This window comes from Vipera berus, assembly GCF_964194415.1.
Source record: "Vipera berus genome assembly, chromosome: 2".
Taxonomy (NCBI): Eukaryota; Metazoa; Chordata; class Lepidosauria; order Squamata; family Viperidae; genus Vipera; species Vipera berus.
In genome coordinates this window covers 70,168,147-70,188,011 of record NC_138203.1, presented here as the reverse complement: position 1 = coordinate 70,188,011, position 19,865 = coordinate 70,168,147, and the positions used below count along the sequence as shown (strand labels likewise).

General features: G+C 38.7%; 1 protein-coding gene across 1 annotated transcript in view; it reads left to right on the top strand.

The window, feature by feature from the left end:
• TMC1 (transmembrane channel like 1) overlaps nt 1-19,865 on the top strand; it is a gene marked incomplete at its 3' end in the record, with an annotated part of 128,747 nt that overhangs the window by 22,817 nt on the left and 86,065 nt on the right. The window lies entirely within an intron of this gene.

Sequence of the window (19,865 nt, the reverse complement as noted above, 5' to 3'; positions counted from 1 at the left end):
TAAAAAACCCAAATAGTCTTTCCTGACGTGGTGTCAATGTTGCTAACATCAGATGTTCTTGCTTTGACAACAGATGGAAATGCAGCCATTTTTCTCTATTGCTTTTAGAGTTAGTTGATGCTGGGAGGGGGAATGTGGATGAGAGTCCAGCTAGTCATAACAATAATAACTCAGCCATGGGAACCCAAGGTCATTGGGCCTAGAGTTGATAGAGTTTTGGCGGGCTGGAGAGCTGTGGAGAAAGCCTTCCCTTCAAGCTAATTGGGGAATGTGATTTATGATTGTTTATTGGAGGAGGGAATTGTGCTTTGATACTTTGTATCCAGGGGAGGGGAATTTAGTTTTTGGTTTTGACTATGTAGTGCCGATATTTTGTTTCTTGAATAAAAGATTCTTTAAGATAAACAATGCCTTGAAGGTTTTTTTGAAGAGTTTCATCTGTCAGAACCATGACACATGGTATATATTTATATACCTCTGGTACACTTTTTGAGAGCTGCACAGGCTTTTATTTTCTAGTCTGTGGAAAAAGGCATATGGTAGGATAATGAAATAGTCCCAGAAAAATCATATAATACTCTTTTTTGTTCCCAAATTTGGTTTCAGATGTTTTTTTTCTTCCTGAGTGATCCCTGTCAATCAAAGATATTAATAAACTGGAGTGTGTTCAAAGACAGCAGCCAAGAAAATAAAGAGCCCTGATGTTGAAGGCATTGTGCATGCTTAGCTTGGAAAAGAGAAGACTATGGGAAGACATGATAACCATCTTCAAGTATCTGAAGATGGGCAAGAATTGTCCCATTAGATAGGAAAATTATAAGGATGAAGGTAGGGGTCAAATATCAAGAAGTTTTCCATTTTATATAAGCATTGTCCAATAGTTGAACAGACTTTCCTGGGAGATGGTGTATTCTTCATTGACAGAGATGTCTAAAATGCACTGTATACAGTAACTAAATAAACGGCATAATGACTTATCACAGTAAGACCACCATTTTGTTTCCTCCTGTATTTCATAGGTGCCCGTGAGAGGTATAGAAAAGTTTAAAATTAAAGAATCGGTGATAAGACCAACTTACAGTTATTTATTATAAAAGGGAATTATATAGTTGGACATTTAGAGAAGGTGAACAATTATGTTTTTAATCTGAAAGTGTATGCAATGCTTGTAAAAAGAAGACTGAGTTGAAAATTACCTAAAGACTCTTCAAAATTAGTTTCCCACCTGAACTAACCTTGCAAACCAGACCAAAGCTTGCTAAATAACTTCTCTTGTGTTGTATGAGGTGAAATCATTTCCATGTGGTGCCGTTTCTCTGTTAATTGCAATTTTGTACACACTAACTGCACAGTAAATGCCACTAAAATTAGCAAGATGTATTTCTGAGAAGCAGCTGAACTATTAGCAGAATATATTTGCACGCTAAATAGTCTTGATAATGCCTTAATTATTTGAGAAGTAAAAAAGAGCCACGCTTATTTAAATATTGTTTATTCCAAATGAATCCATAAAGAGTGAAATCCAGCATAAATATGCCCACAGCAATGTGGGAACAAAAAGCCAATCTTTTCCCAGTAACTGAAGGTTCCTTGAATGTTTTGTGGTAGATTGTTAAGGATTCCAAGAAGCAACTTATTCAAACAGTATGAAAAAATTAAAGTACCAGGTCATATAATCAACCACTACACTAACAGTCATATTTATTTCTTTTAATAATTGTTTCCAGAGTTGGAACCTGGTTCAGAATTCTTTCTTCTACATCATTTCTATATTTTTTCCCCTGAAATAATGATGTGTCAATAGTCTAGCAGGGGAATGCAGACATAACAAAAGAACACATACAGGACAGAATAAAAGAGAAAACTTCAGGTATCTGTGACTTCTTTATGTATCAACACAATGTCCTGATCTTTCAATAGGGACCCACCATTGTTAAGCAGAAAAAAATCTAACCAAAAACCTATCGTGATTTGTCATATCCATTGACTTTTTTTATTTTGGAGAAGGAATGGGATATGACTTTTGTTGCAAAGTGGTTGTTTGAGAAAGAGTCATTTTATGAGGGCCTTTCCTCACTTCTTTTGATCTTTCTGTAGGGAAACAAGAGAACAAAGTCCTCAAACCATGTCTGATGTCCTATATATGTCAGAAGTTTTAGGAGAAAGCGCACATGTGTCAGCTGTAAGTTGTGATCATCAGGGACTCTAGATCTCGAACAAGTATTGGGAATCATGTGGTCACTGCAAAGAGATGTAATGTGCCATTACTAGTGATTGTAACTCTGTTTATCAAAGACTAATTCAACATGATTCTCTACATGAATCTTTCAACTAAATAAGATGTGGTGAGTTAAATGTTGCGGTGTTACATTTAAATGTGGAGCATTTCTGCTGAAGTTATACTTATTTCTATTTTTTCCTTTCAAACAATAATTTAATGCATCAGAAGGAGTAATATATCACAGGAATTTTTTTTAAAATAAAGACTATTAGGCAATTTGTATTTAACAGTTGATTCTGCTTTGAAATTAGTGACTTGTTTGGCTTTTGGAAATATATTTTTGAGTTGATGATTCACATAGTTTTATCTACAAGTTCATATCCTTGAAATTGGGCCTGATTCACAAATTATTTTTCTGTTAGTGTGTAGTTTAAAGGCGGTACGGGCCTGTTCAGTGCATGACCACATCAGCATTTGCCAAAAAAATTACTCAGCTGAGTCAGGTTTTATTTTGTTTTCAAAACAAAATGGTGTATTCAGATACAGAAGGTAGAGTAGTGATGGTAGAACTTCGATTGGCTCAGAAGAAGATCTTATTGGTGAATGTGTATGCACCAAATTGTAATCAGTGTGCCTTTTTTCAAGGTTTATATAAAGTAATAGCAGGGTTAGAATACGAGCATATATGCATTGTAGGAGACTTCAGTGCAAATAGTAGATGTTGATAAAGACTATACCCTGGGGCAACGTTTACTTAAAGGGGTAAAAAGAACATTGCCTAAGGTGTGGGATCAAGTGAGGGAGGAGTTAGGTATATGTGATATATGGCGAGATTTTCACAGGGAAGAGAGGCAATATACTTATTTCTCCCCCAGGCATCAAACATGGACCCGAATTGATATGATATGGGCATCCCATGAATTGAAAGAGATGGTTAGGGAAATAGAGATTACGACTAATGACTGGGCAGATCACAGCCCGTTAGTTTTGGTTTGGAAAGGAGAAAAGAAGAGGTATAGATGGACAATGAGAGCAGCTCTTTTAAAAGAAGAACAATTCAAAAACTTGTTGAACCAGGAAATGGGATACTTTTTTGAGGAGAACAGAAGGGAAGATACACCAATTCAAATTATATGGGACACTGTGAAAGCAGTGATTCGAGGGATAGCAATTAAGTATTCGGCACATAAGTGGAAGAAAGAGAGGGTTAAGAGATTGGAGTTGATGGGAATGTTGACAGAGGCTGAGGAGGCTCTTCAGAAAGACCCATCCTCAGTAATAGCGAGGGAGAGAAAAGATATTACGCGACACGAGATTTCCCTCCTGGATCAACGTGAATTAGCAGAGAAAATTCAAAGGAATAAACAATTTTTTTTGAACATGCCAACAAGGCTGGAAAATGGTTGTCCTATAGGCTTAGGAAGTGAGCAATTGTGAGAAAAATAGAATGGTTACAGGATGGGATGGGAAATATGGTGGGATCAAATGAACAAAAGAAAAAGGTGATTCAGGAATTCTTTACCGCATTGTATAAGAAAGACCCAATTTTAGAAGAAAGGATTGGAAGTTACTTAGAAAGGGTGGACTTACAGGAGGTTCCTGAGAATGTAAAACAAATTTTGAATTCAGAGATCTCAGAAGGGGAAATAAAGGAGGCAATTAAGAAACAATTGAATGGGAAAACCCTGGGGACAGATGGACTCCCGGCGGAATTATATAAAGAGATGTTGTGAACGTTTAGTGGCCATTTAAAAGATTTATTTAATGAGGTTTTGAGTGAAGGGGAAATACCCCAGTCATGGACAGAGGCTTATATATCTTTGATCCAAAAGGAAGATTCAGTTTGTACCTTGGTTAAAAATTATAGACCAATTTCGCTATTGAATGCAGTTTATAAAATTTTTTCCTCAATTCTGGCGGGCAGGCTTAAAGTATTCTTAAGAGAATTTATACATTCAGATCAGAATGGGTTTCTTCCAAATCAGCAAATAAGAGATAATTTGAGAATAGTGATGAATACGTTGGAATACTATGAGATGCACCCTAGTAAACAGTTGGCAATGATGTTTCTTGACGCTCAGAAAGCATTCGACATGGTTAGTTGGGAATTTTTAAATATGTCAGATGATTAAAATGAGATTTGGACCAAATTTTGTAAGAGCTATACAAACAATTTACACTACGCAATCTGCCCGAGTATTATTCAATGGTGAAATGACTGGGAAAATTGATATACAAAAAGGTACGAGACAGGGATGCCCCCTTTCACCTCTGCTGTTTATTCTGAATTTAGAACCACTATTGATTATAATTAGGCAAAATAATAATATTAAAGGATTAAAGATAAATGATCAGCAATATAAGCTTCAAGCTTTCGCTGATGACTTAGTTTTTATTTTGGAAGACCCATTGGAATCAGGCCCTAAATTACTGGAGGAAATTAGTGCCTTTGGAGAAGTAGCAGGTTTAAAGATTAATCGAGATAAAACTAAATTTTTGGTAAAGAATATCGGAACTGAATCCAAGGTACAATTACAAGAGGTGATGGGGATCCAAATAGTTAAAAAAGTTAAATATTTAGATATTTGGTTATCTTCAAGGTGTCCATCTATAAAGGAGTTAAATTATCAAAAAATGATGACCAAATGGAGAAGAAATTAGACATCTGGAAAAACATTCAACTCTCAATCCTAGGACGAATTGCAGTGATTAAGACTCATATTTTGCCAAAGTGGTTATACCTATTCCAAACTGCTCCTGCAAAACTAGGTAAGAAATTTTTAAAAAAACTAGAACAGATAGTTGGTAAATTCATATGGAATAATCGAAAGCCGCGTATTAAAAGGAGAACGCTGCAGGAGCACAAAACAAGGGGAGGACTGGGGCTTTCACATTGGGAGCTGTATTACCATGCCTCTGCCTTGGGTTGGATTAGGGACTGGGTTGTGTTATCTAGAAGGAGGGTGTTGAGCCTTGGTGGAGCAGTGGGCTAATGCCTCCTTAAGTAAAACCAGCTGCCTGCAATTAGTGCAGGTTCGCATCCCACCAGGCTCAAGGTTGACTCAGCCTTCCATCCTTCCGAGGTAGGTAAAATGAGGACCCAGATTGTTGGGGGCAATAAGCTGACTTTGTAATAATGCTGCTTGGGGGGGGGGCGAAAGCCCTAATAAGCAGGCATATACATAGAATGAAGGCTATTGCTAAGCACATTGATTTGTGCTTTAAATTGTAAGCCGCCCTGAGTCTTCGGAGAAGGGCGGGATATAAATGGGATTAAAAAAAAAACTATTGAAGGATATAATTTAATGCAGGGATGGCATGCCTATATCTGGCCAAGGAAGGATAGTCAATATAAAGTTTTCTCTAATCATTATATTAGGGAAGTATTGATAAACTCTTGGCGTATGGTGAGAGGGTGGATCTATACAAAGATACCTGGCTGGTTTACTCCTTTGGAAGCTGTAACTTATTCGACGTTACACAATCCAGACAGAAATTATAGGTATAAATATCTCATAGATCTGAGAGGCAATCTTAAATCCAGGGAGGAGTTACATTCTGGGGGTAAAGAGTTAGATTGGTGGTCGTATTCTCAAATGAGCTCAAGGTTTAATAGGGATAAGCAGGAATTTGGAATCAATATAATCCCACAAAAATTAGACAAGATTTTATGGGAAAGTGATGCTAAATTTTTATCTAACACCTATAATCTTTTGTTTCATGGGATGGAAGGGGGAACAATAAATGATGTAATGATTGCCTGGGGGAGAAATATTGGTCGCACTATAGAATTAGAGGAGTGGGAACAAATTTGGAAGAAAAATATAAAATTAACGTTAGCAACAGCATTTAAAGAAAATATGTACAAAATGTTGTATAGATGGTACTTAGCTCCTGCACGAATTTCAAAAATGTTTCCCAATGCAAATGACAAATGTTGGAAATGTGATTCTGCCAGGGGCACCTTCTACCATCAATGGTGGACTTGTCCAAAGGTTAGGCGTTACTGGACCAATATAAAAAATGGTTATTTCAAATAACAGGATATGATTTTCAATTGGACCCAGCTATTTTCCTCTTGGGGATGAAGCCACAAGAAGTACCAAAAAATGTTTGGTATCTATTAATACATATTACAACAGCGGCGCGTATGACTTATGCACAATATTGGAAGACGAAGGAAATCCCAACGGACTATCAAGTAATAGAGAAAGTATTACTATGCGCAGAGTCAGATTGAATGACATATATTCTCAAAGGGAAAAGTGAATCACTTTTTAATAAAAGTTGGGACTCCTGGTATTCATGGTTACAAAATAGAATATTTAACTTCAACGGGGGAAATACCAGATGATTGTGCCGAGTGCCGCGTAGCAGAGTGAGCGCCTGTTACGCATCCCAGCTTCTGCCAACCTAGCAGTTCGAAAGCACGTAAAAATGCAAGTAGATGAATAGGGACCACTACGGTGGGAAGGTAACAGCGTTCCGTGCGCCTTTGGCGTCTAGTCATGCCGGCCACATGACCACGGAGATGTCCTCGGACAAGCGCTGGCTCTTCGGCTTTGAAACGGAGATGAGCACCGGCCCCTAGAGTCAGAAACAACTAGCACGCATGTGCGGGGGAACCTTTACCTTTTACCTTATAGTAATTCTAATTTATCCATACATTACCGTAAAGTAATACAGAACAGAAAGAACCAAGATACGTTAAAAATTCATCCATTTATTAGAATGCTCTCTTTCTCCAACAATGTTTAGGAGGAAAAAGGCATTCTGCCTGACGAGACAGATCTGAGGGTCTCTGGGCCAGGGCCAAGGCAGTGGACAGAACTGAGGGTCTCTGGGCCAGGGCCAAGGCAGTGGGGACCGTTCCCTCACTGTTTCCAGGATGGCTTCGCGGGCCACATGAAACCACTTCACGGGCCGCATCTGGCCCCCGGGCCTTGTGTTTGACATGCCTGTTCTAGACAGACTTCTGTTTGCTTACTGACAAGAGCCGAGTACATTTAGATTTGATGAAGAGCATTGTATGTCATCTTGTTCTCTGGAACCTACATGTAAACAGAGATATGAAGCAAACAAGGGTTTTCAGTGGTTCAGTGGTTATATGTGTCATCCTCATTCAATATCCAAGGAGCAACATTCCTGTTCTTTTTAGTGTTTCCTTTTCTGTGCACTTTCCCTATTCCTTTCTACTGTATTGCATCTCTCTCTCTCTCTCTCTCTCTCTCTCTCTCTCTCTCTCTCTCTCTCTCTCACACACACACACACACACACACACACACACACACAGAGCAAACTTTTGTATTTCCCAAGAAATTGGAGTTACAACGTCCCATTGCATTATGTTAGTACGCACATTCCCGCCAAGGCAAAGTCAGGTTTGTTTTGTTTTGCAAGGCTGCTGAGCTGTTTTCAGAGGGCAATTTACAGAATGGACTTTAAACACCAGCTCAGCTCTGCCTGATTGGAAGGAACCAGAGGGATAGGCAGCTTTTGCAAACTTCCTACTTTCTGTTATATTGCAGTGAGTATTGGTAACGTAATAGATTACTAAATATATGCTTATATGTGTGTGTCTATCTAAATCTCAGAGTGAATGCCAACGACTTCCCTGTTACTGCCTATATATGTTGAATGCTTCAAAATCATATCAGTAATTTTGAAACAGTAGGATTAGGAAGAGTTGAATTGTCTTACAGTGGGGGTCTTCAAACCTGGTTCTTTTATGACTCATGGACTTCAGTCCCCAGAATTCCTCAGCCAGCGTGCCTGGCTGAGGAATTCTGGGAGTTGAAGTCCATGAGCCATAAAAGAACCAAGTTTGAAGACTCCTGTCTTACAGTATATCAGTACAAATTATCTGTTCACCGAGCCTCGTGTTTTCTATTCTCATTGCAATTCTCCAGAATTTCAGGCAGCCAATTTTTTGCCCCAATGATTTGTTTTCACTTTCCAAAAATATTAGGATTTGTTTAATACATAATTTCTTATAATTATATTCCACTCTTCTTCCTGAAGTTCAGTGTGATGTATAAAGTACTGCTTTTCCCACCAATGATCTTGTAGGATGAATTGGATGGTAATAACTGGCCTGGCCCAAAGCCATCCAGTGAGCTTCCATGACTATGGTTAGACTTGGACCAGCTCTCTCTCGTCCTAAGCCAATATTTTAACTACAGTACTAGATCACACTAGGTTCTACATCTAAAACATCATTAACTATTGAGTCATAACCTATCCCTGAGTGACAGTGATGTTGTTTTAATGTATGTTTGTAAACAGGTCTCTTCTTTTTAAAAAGAGGTTTAAGTGCGCTATAAAGATCCAATAAAATCCCAATAACAAATTATTAAAAGCCAACAATATAAGAACTCTGAGATATTCCAGGAAGCCATGAAAGTCCACTCAAAAGCCTGAGAAGAAGGAGATGATTGACATCTGGGAGCCACAAACCCATCCACATGTCTTTCCAGTTGCCTCTCAGAGATGTCAAATAAGATGGGAGAGACAATGGGATCTTGCAGGATCCTGTAGGACAGTTTGGAAAGCCAAATGAAAATCTTTCCACTGGCACAGAAGGATTAGGAGCAAAACTATCCAAGCTAACTTAGGTCTCAATAAGTGTGCCAATGAGTTACTATGGTCAATGTATCTGAGAGAGCTTGGGTGTCAACATAATTGCCTTTCCCCCTATTCTCTGCACCCAAATTCATTGACCATCTTGTTGGGCAACATGTTATACATCTAAATCATTTCCCCCCTCTTCTGAAACATATTGCTGTCACAAGTTTTGATTTCTAGCTGTATGAGTAATGGTTCTGGAGGAATGCTTTTCTTTTGCATCTTAATTCTTTTGCAGCAGCTGGGGAAGAGATAAATCCCTTTCTCGGGGATTTCTGAGCAGACTGATTATTTCACTGCTTGCATCACACTGCCACAGGACACAGATGGTATCCTGGGAGCACTGCTGTGTGTGTGTATGTGTGTCTTGTATTACACATGCGGATTCATTTGTGATCAGCGATGTTATTATATTAGTGCTTAATGCAATTATTTTAATTGTAGAGAGTGTGGATGTGTGCTTGTGCAAGGGTAATATTACAAATCTCATTGGTTTCAGTCCTGCAATAGTTCTGCACTCCTTGAAATGGGTATTAAAAGCACCCTGTATTCATTGGCTACAGGTTAAAAAAAACACCTTGTTTGTGTATGTTTTTTTGTCTTATAGGATGAGGAACTGGGGGTAGGTACATAGATTCAATTTCATTTTTCTTCTGGCTAATAGTCTTGGGGATATTTGTACCATTTGTCATCAAAGCAAATTTGCTCATGTTTATTAGAGTGAAAGCAGTTGATTCCCAGGTTTGGAACATTTTGTTCAGAAAACTACTTTACATTATCCCTTTGAAAAGTAATGTCTTCTAGCTTTGTGTGTGTTTAGTCATCCTGAGATACAGAGAGAGCCTATGTGCTGGATGTGTGGCTAAATTGGTGACAGGCTGGTGCCTCTTGTGTTGAGGCAAACTATCATAGCAAGGCCCTGGATGCTGCTACTTAAATAACTATGTTCTTTCTCTTCTTTCTCCTTTCAAACACAATAAAATCACACAATCAATTGTGTTTAGGAACAAAATATTCACCTACCATATTTCCTAGAGACAGTAGCCGGTCAGCTTAATGAAACCTAGGTTCATTGGATGATCTCAAAGATTTTTTTAAAATATAAAATAAATAAGTCTCAAATAAGAACTTAAATTAAAATTCTTAGTTTTTGATTCCACTTCTTAGGACATACAGTAATTCTCTCAAATGACTAGGAACACATCACATTCAGGGGACATCATATCAAATAGGTGTGGCTTGATATACTGTACAAAGCAATTTCTACCTATCTATTGCTTGCCACTTGCAAAGGATGACAGTTGCCATCATTCCCAGCCAATATAACCAGTGCCGAATGATCTTTGATTATGCTGGCTGGGAATAAGGGAAATTATATCCGAACAATATGGAGAGCAACAGATTGAAGAAGTTGCTATAATCTTTGTAGCATAAATAGTATAAAAGGTAAAGGCAAAGTCATGTCCAGTCATGTCCAACTCTAGGGGGCGGTGCTCGTCTCCGATTCTTACCTGAAGGAGCCAGCATTGTCCGAAGACATTTCTATGGTCATTTGGCCAGCATGACTACATGCCAAGGTGCACGGAAATTGTTACCTTCCCATCAAAGTGGTTCCTATTCATCTACCTGCATTTGTATGTTTTTGAACTGTTAGGTGAGCAGGAGCTGGGGCTAGTAATGGGAGCTCACTCTGTTGAGCAGTGCTTGGGTCTCAAACCTAGGATGTCCTCTTTCCTGCTGACAAGCTCAGCATCTTTAACCGCTGAGCCATCGTGCCCCTTACACAAAGTATAAATCCAATGTATTTGAGATATTTGGTTAACCACTTAACCAAACTTTTGAAAGAATAATGTATACACCAATCCCCAAAGAGTGATGATCCCAAATTTAAGATGACCTCCTTACTTCAGTTTGACAGTTCGAATCTCACTGGCTCAAGTTTGACTCAGCCTTCCATTCTTCTGAGGTCAGTAAAATGAGGACCCACATTGTTGGGGGCAATATGCTGATTCTGTAAACCACTTACAGAGGGCTGTAAAGCACTGTGAAGCGGTATATAAGTCTAAGTGCAATTGCTATTGCTATTCTATTATTTCATTTTCAGCAAATTTAAGATGACCCTCCAGTTTTTAAGGTAAATTAGTTGAAGGGAAAACCCTTATCTGCCTTTTGGGTGAATAAACAGTTCTGAGTTGACGTTATTGATCACTGTGGCTTTGATATGTTGGATACAGTTAGCAGCACCAGAAAACATGGTTCTGATTGGGGAAGATAAATGCTATTTAACACACAGGTACTCCTTGCTTAATGTTCACTTCAAAGTTAGCCTAGTGCTGAATGAGGGGCTTATAACAACAGGTCCTCATAGTTGTGGCCATTGCAGTGTGCCTGTGATTACATGATTGCAATTTTGGCACTTGGCAACCAGCTCACATTTATGATGTAGCATTGTTCTGTGGTCAGATGGTCACCATTTGCATCCTTCACTACTTGCTTTCAACAAGCAAAGTCAAGGTGGAAGCTGGCAGGAGGTCACAAATGGGGATCTTGTGACCACCGGATGCTGCAATAGACTGGGATTTGCCAGAACTGCAGTCTTAAATTGGCGTGATCACATGTTGTTGCACCTTATGACTGTGTTGCTTAGCAATGGAATTCCCAGTCTCAGTTACCATCGGTAAGTGAGAACTGTCTGTATTGTTGAATGATCTGTAGCTGGAATGGTAAATGAGAAAAGCAAGTTTATAAGTGACATTAAATCAGAACTGTAAAAACTCAAGAAGTATTTGAAGCCCCCCAAAAGCTATTTGCAAAGGGCTGCAAAATGAGAAATAAGCAACTATAAGCGGAAGGACATCTGAATTAATAACACCTTTGGGTGCTGGTGAACCTAGCTCAGTGTAATTGACAATTTGCTGTGAAATGGTAATTGTACCAACATTTACTATGGATTTTTTTTTAAAAAAAACCACAACTGGTTGAAAATAAAAATGAGTAGTGTCCTATACCTGTGTGGGGAATGACTTGGAATAAATATAAAACAGGAAAGAGGCAGAAAAGAGCAAGCAAAACAATTAGGTTTTTACAATATTTCTTTTTTCTTTTAAAATAGCATTTTAGAAGTTTTTCATTTAGATTTGGATAAAGGATGCAAAAAAAATATGATTTACCCAATGATGAATTATATGGTGATATATAGTTTTCATGAAGATAAAATGTGAATATATATATATATATATATATATATATATATATATATATATATATATATATATATATATATATATATATATATATATATATATATATATATATATATAAATATTTCCAATAAATAAACATTAAAATTGAGAATGATCATTGATTAGTAGGAGATCTGGAACCCACAAAAGGAAGCACTGTTAAGCAGGATGTTAAGATGTTACATAGAGATAGCTTTGTTTGGATCATTGGCATTCAGTCTCGTGCCTAAACTAATAGGCAGGGCAGTTTTTCCACTTTTAATTCAGTCAATAGTTGAGATTCTTTGAGACCGTCCCATGGGATATGTATCTTTCTTGGACATTTCAGTGAATGCCTACAACAGATGAGTGGCAAAACCATTGCATTGCCGAGAAATAAGGAGAAAAGAACATGTTACTATGCAGGATTGTGAAAGAAGAATACACAACAAAGGAACCAGGGAAGACCAGTTGCTCAACTGCCTGGTAGACTTTAATTAGCATCATTTGCATGACTCCCACCTGTTTGTTATTAAAGTGTTGCCATGTCACACTCGCAACGTTGAAGGGGGAGGCAGAAGCAACAGCTGCAGGAGGGATGCTCTTAACTTAGCAAAACCTCCTTCTCAAGTTAGATCTTTGCAGGCAGCTGGAGTCTGGAGAGATTTCCAGCTTTTGTACGCAAAGAACAAATCTGCTCGATGGTTAGGCTTAGTCTCTGCCTGATACTTACCAAATTAGTCTTGTTTCAGAGGCAGATTTGTAACTAGTGTTAAATGACAATTTTTTAAAAAAAAAATCTGGACTCTTATCACTATGCACTCAAATTAAACACAATACAACAGAAAAGAAGCTTCTGAAAGGAGCCAGTCCATTTAGCATGGTGCAAATGAATGGCTGAACTATAATTCCCTGACACTATTCAACCATAATTTATTGAATAAATGAGAATTTGTTGGATTTGTGTGTTTAACCTTGTCCCATGATAACAGATTGAATTCATACAGCAAACCAGAACCAAGCTATATTATGAATTAGTGGAATATATGAACTCAGGCAATGTGACAACCACACACAACAACAACAACAACAACAACAACAACAACAACAACAACAACAACAATAATAATAATAATAATAATAATAATAATAATAATAATAATAATAATAATAATAATAAAGTTGGAAGGGACCTTTGAGGTCATCTAGTCCAACCCCCTGCTAAGGCAGGAAACCCTATACCATTTCAAACAAATGGCTGTCCAGTCTCTTCTTAAAAACTTCCAGTGTTGGAGCATTCACTGCTTCTGGAGGCAGGTTGTTCCACTGGTTAGTTGTTCTAACTGTCAGGAAGTTTCTCCTTAGTTCTAGGTTGCTTCTCTCCTTGACTAGTTTCCATCCGTTGCTTCTTGTCCTGCTTTCAGGTGCTTTGGAGAATAGACTTTTATAAAGTTTAAGAAAAATGTAGAGGCCTCCAAATTATCTTAGAGTACATCTGTTCAGCATTAATTTTATTCTATTATCCACTTCATGACGTTTCATAATCTTATGTATCGTATTTTGTGATGTAATAACAAAAGCTGTTCTGGCACCATAATGTTGCCCAAAACCTGACTCCATGCCAAGTACCATATAGATTCAGGTTTTCTATCCCCAAAAGAGCTTCCTGTGAAATTTAAGTTGCACAAATACGGAACTGGTGATAAAAATAAACCTTCCTTCATAATTTCATCAAGGGTCACTAGGAAAGTGGGACTTTGTTGTTAAATAATTTCTGATTTGGCAACTAGACTCAGAACAACAGTGTCTTGGTCTTCAGTGACTTTTACGTATCTCCCACGTTCTATAAAACTGTGGACTAATACTCAGAGGCAAAAAATGAAAAAGATTCAGATGATCCACTCCAGTCACCCTCTATGATTCCACAGCTGCTGCTTGTGTTTCAAAATTGGAACAAGGTTTGTTAATTTCTAAATTTGGGGTGTTTGGGTGGGAAGACCCCCCAAACATCTTTTCATCTTGGTGGCACAGTGGTTAGAATCCAGTGGTTAGAATGCAGTATTCCAGGCTAATTCTGCTGACTGACAGCAGTTCGATCCTGATTGACTCAAGGTTGACTCAGCCTTCCATCCTTCTGAGGTTGGTAAAATGAGGACCCAGATTGTAAACTCTGTAAACTGCTTAGAGAGGACTGTAAAGCACTGTGAAGCGGTATATAAGTCTAAGCAGGGCTTTTTTTGTCATAGAACACCCAGAATGGAGTTCCAGCACCTTTTTTGGATGGAACCTTGCAGAGTAGGCAAGGCGGGTTGTATGACATGTGTGAGTTCTGGCAACTTTTTCTTTTACAAAAAAGCACTGAGTTTAAGTGCTATTGCTATTTTTGTAGATTTCAGCTGAATAGAGAAATCATGGGACAACTTCCTACCTAGACAGACTACGACATAACAAAATTCAGCCTGACTGCTGGCAGCCCATTGAAATAATCTTTTATAGGGGCTTCTTTGGGAAAAGGAATCTGCTAGTGAAGTTTTAAATTACCTCTCTTCACAGTTAGTTAGTTAGTTATAGTTTCACAGCATAACTAAGTGACTTTGGGCAGCTTTAGTTTGACATATAAATGATTTGCACTATAATAAAGTTTGTTCTTAATTTTCTTGTAGTATCTCTGACCTTCTGAACCTCAAGGATTTTTATGCTTGAGGATGTTATGCAGTCCTTGGTGCCCTTGAATTAACCCCATGCTAACATTATGAACTTTTCTTTGCTTGTACAGCGTTTTTTCTTCCATTATTCCCATGAGGCTGGCTTCATCTTTTCCCAGACCAAGGCTGAGGCAGATTTAAATCATCCTTAGCTGACTTTAAGTAGTGTTTATGCTAAAAGCATCCATGGGTTGCCTCAAAGTATATAAAATACATTTTATCATTTTCTTGGACAGATATCAGATGATGACAGTGACCTGAAACAGAAGCAATACAGGAAGTATGATTGGTAGGGTAAAAGATCTCATATCACTACCCTTTTCTGCCAGTTCAAGGATCGGTGGGGTAGAACATAAACTCAACAGTAAAAATGACTTGGTGACTATGTAAACTAGGGCTGTCCCATCTTAGCAGCTTTTAAGATCTGTGGACTTCAACTCCCAGAATTCCCCAGCCAACAATTTTGGGAATTGAAGTCCGCAAGTCTTAAAAGTTACCAAGGTTGGACACCTGTGATGCAGACCGTTTAATCCCATTCTTAAGAGAGGCCTTAGCAGAGGCTCCAAAGTAAGTTGTAACTGAAAGCTTTTTCTTCTATAACAGTCTTAAACACCACACTCTCACAGCTATTCATTTTCCCACTCCTCTCCTCAGTAGAGGGGTGGCCATATAAACTGAATAAATATATAAATTGGCCTTTCTAACAGGTCTTGTTTCCTTTCTCTCATTGTGCTTTATTCTCAGCTTGTGGTGTAAGCCATTTAGGAGTTCTACTTCACCCGAGGAGCATTCCTTACTGCTACGCCTCCCAACCTTTTCTATACCCTGCATCCCTAGAACGCTTCTGATCTATTCTCATATCCCTTACAAAAGTTCAAAATAATGGCAACAAATTATGCATGTACACTATAATTTTGAAAAACCAAGTTTTTGCACCCCCTGGAATATTGTCTCACACCCCCAGTTGGGAACCCCGGCCTCACTGAGTCAAATCAACCTGATTCTGTATTGTCAACAATAACCAAATGATTATCGTTCAGATTCTCACAGTCATGTGAAAAGTCCATCAAAGAACCTACATCTAGTCACTTTCCAGTTGGGCATGCCTATAGTTCTTATAAGCAATTACATTAGTATTTTATGATATATGTATATCAAAGGTTATGTGTAGAAAGAGAGAAAATATCCTGTGTGCAACCCAAAAGAATTGTACAGTCTCTTTTATTGTATTGGCTAGTGATTATGGATGACATCTCAGTAATAAATATCCTAATAATTTTGGACTTAAATTTTTCAACAACCGACAAACATTTTTGGACAGGAAAGCCTTTGTCAGTGGTCTAATGGAGCACACCCAAACTAAAGCTATCAAATCTGAACAGATAAGAGTTCAGAATGATCCAATAAAAAAAACCAGAAACAAATATTAATAGAGCTTGAGTTTCATGGCCAGTACATTAAATGAAAGAATACAAAAGCATTCTCTTCAGAAAGTGGCCATCCAAAATTGACTGCCAAGGGATTTGGATGCTGAACAAATCTACTGTCTCGATTCCACACTCGAAAATTTCTTCTTTCTAAATTACCAGTGATTATGCAGCAGTACGCGCATTGCTAAATATTTTTCAGGCAAATTAGTGTAATTTACATTATACTGTCCCTCAGATTTTTGTTCCTCCTTCCTCTTCTCTGTTAGGGATACCATGTGTGGACTGCACAAATCTAGACAACCATTTGTTCGCCCTGCAAAATTTTTAGTATTTTGCTACTGCCCAGGAGTTGTCTGGATTTGCATAACCCAAATATGATATGCCAATGAGTCAAGGCTTTGTCATTCTACAACTGTGGGTATATTTCTATCAAGGCTGCTTTGCCCTACTTTATCACAGCTGTGAGCTCTAATTATTTTATTTAACTGCTTCCATTTCAAATCCAGTCAATAACTGTGATCCATAAGTTGAGCAGGATCATGCATGATGCCACAAACCAACATTAATTCTGATTACATGTGGGAGTGTGGAATAGGTGGGAAGAAAGAACAGCCTATGAGAAGTTACCAATTTGTTTGCTAAAAAAGTGATTCATCAGCACTGGTACTAGTGTTGCCTATCTTAATATGTCAGAATGAGCACAACAAATGTTTCTGACATTAATTCATTATTAATTGAAGTGCAATTTAATCTGATGTGCAATAAAATCAGTTATTGCTAAGCTGCTTTCTTCTTCTCAAATCTTTTTTGCCTCTCTGTTTTCTATTAAGACAACATCTCTGAAAGCCATAGCTAAAACTGGCTGTCCTAACTACCTGTCCTGCTTAATTTATTGAACCAAGAATTCCCAAAAGAGGGAGAGATGGGACTGGAAAGGAAGCTGCCTTTTTTCATTGTCTGTGTCAGGGGTCTTAAAACTTGGCCCTTTTATGATTTATGGACTTCAACTCCCAGAATCCCTCAGCCAGACACGCTGGCTGAGGAATTCTAGGAGTTGAAGTCCACAAGTCATAAAAGGGTCAAGTTTTAAGACCCCTGGCCTATGTTAACATTGTGGACTCCTGATTGAATAGGGGGTTGTATCAGAAGACCTCTGAGATTTCTCTAGGCCTATGATTATATGGGTTACCTCACAAATTTTGTTCTACCTGTTCTTGGAAATTATACAGATGGGGTCTGGAACATGGTTTGGGGAGAAACAACTCAGGTGTCAGAATTTAACAGCAAGGGTTAATGAAGGTCTTCTAGGAGGTGACAAATGGTTGGGTCCATGCAGCGATGAATTCATTGAAGGAGTGGATAGTTCTATTTGAAGGAGGTTATTGTTTGCCCCAAGATCTGCTGAACTCAGTGGAGCTGAACAATATTTGTCCGTTGTCCAACCTTCCCTTTTTAGGAAAGTTTGCTAAGTAGGTGGTTGGTTTACAGTTCCTTCCAGAAGGCCCTGGAAGAATCTGGATTACTCAGTCAGGATTCAGGCCTGGTTATGAAACTGAGACAGCACTGATCACACTTGCTGATGAGTTCTGAGAGGTTCATAATGGGGGTCGTATATCCATCCTAACTCTACTTGATCTCTGGTACCCTTCTGGCCCACTTCAAGAGATTGCTGCTGGGAGGAAGTGCTTTAGAGAACGCTTTTAGGGAACCTAAAGTCCCTGCTTTGTGGGGTGCTTCAGGGATCTATCTTCTCCCTCCTGCTATTTAACTTCTGCATGAGACAGCTGGCAAGGTAATCTGCTGGCACAGGGTGCAATATCATCAGCATGTGGTCATTTCCCAATCAGAGTTGGTGCACAAATTGAAGGTCCTCCTGGACTCACAACCGCTGCTTGAACAGGTGGAACCCATGATGAAGGGAACCTCTGCACAGCTTTGCCTTGCACAGAATTTTGCTTATTCCTGGACTGAGAGGCCTTGCTCATGGTGATTCATGACTTAGTCAGCTCTCATCTAGATTAGTATAATGCTCTGCATAGGCCTGCCCTTGAAAAGCATTCGGAGGCGGCAGCTGGTCCACAATGCAGCAGCATGGACAATTTGTCATTACATCATATAGCACGGCTGCTCTGTGAGCTGCAGTGGATCCTAATAGACTGCTGGGTGCAATTCAAGATGTTGGTCATTGGCCATAAAGTCCTATATGGCACAGGCCCATGCTACTTGCATGATCACTTCTTTCCCATTGTTTTTGCTCAGCCCACAAGATCTAGCAGACAGGACATGCTCCAGGTCACCTCCATCAGTGTCATCTTGTTGGACCCAGGAACTGTGCCTTCTCTGTTGCAACGGAACCTGTCCTGTGGAATAGCATCATTCTGGAGATCCATATGCTAAACTCAATGGTAGTAGCCTTTTGCAAGAAACCAGTTGTTTGGGTCAGAAGGTTAGGTGAGCTTAGCTGTAGGAAATGACCAAGCTGAGTCCTTCAGTTATTCAGTAAGGACCAGAGAGAATCATTCTTCTAGGCTATCTTAGGATAGAGAAGATGAAGAATTTGTCAGGTTCAATTCAATTGTCAGAAAGCTGAGAAAGTCAGCTGGAGCTGGTGGGGAGTGGCAGGGGTTGGCAGTGGAGTGCAGGGTAGCCTAAAGGACAGAGATAGGGGGAGGTAGCTATGTGTTGGGGAACTGAAGCAGAGACAAGCATGGAAGGGCTGTAGAAGTGTGAGATCCTCACCTAATGATGGCATGATCCTCACTTAATGTCTGCAACTGGGACTAGTGAGACTGCCATCACTGTACAGTGCATTATGTGATGTTTCACCTAGCAATCATTTCATAGTGGAAATTCTGATCCCAGTTAGGATCATTAAATGAGGACTACTGCATAGCAAAGTTGACAGTCAAAAATGCATGTTCTCCAAAGCATCCAATAAACAGTAAAACAAGACCAAAAGCTTTTGTTGAATTAATCTCTTTCTATACTCATAACAAGCATGAATATTCCTCAAGGCTTTTAACCACTGATGTGTTAAGAGAGGATATTTCATCTCTTTATTGCTAGATCCTGAAAATAACCCATATCAATTTTAATGCTAACTTTAATTATAAAATAACTAGTTTGGAACCATGTAAACATGGAATTATTTCAGAAATACCACAAACCATAAACAAGCCTAGCAGTCAACACACCGGGCAAATTATAATGATGACTCATCTCCTTACTAGGAAGGGCTAATTATAGCAACAAGAATTGTCTGGTGTCTCTCTCCATCATATCAGCCTCTTACCACAACACCAAAGGCTGGAAGCAACTGGGCCCTGACAATTCATAAGTAATATTAACTTGAGTTTCTTCTCTTTTATTTTCTGTTTTCTAAGTATTCTTTTTGGTGAGATCTTCATCCATTCTGATCTTACTGATCTTACAAAACTCCCACCATACTGTATCAAGTCTTTGGTAAATCTGCCGAAGTATTTTCCTTAATGGGCAAAGAATACAGCAGATCCTGCTTTGAAGGCATTTTGATAAGAGAGACTTACTGGGATATGGTTACTTCAGAGCATTTATTTCCAATTTGCTGCCCTTCAGATCTTTTGGGTCACAAATCCCAAAACTGTATGGCAAAGAATGAGCTAGGTTTATCAATTCTTTTGTTTTC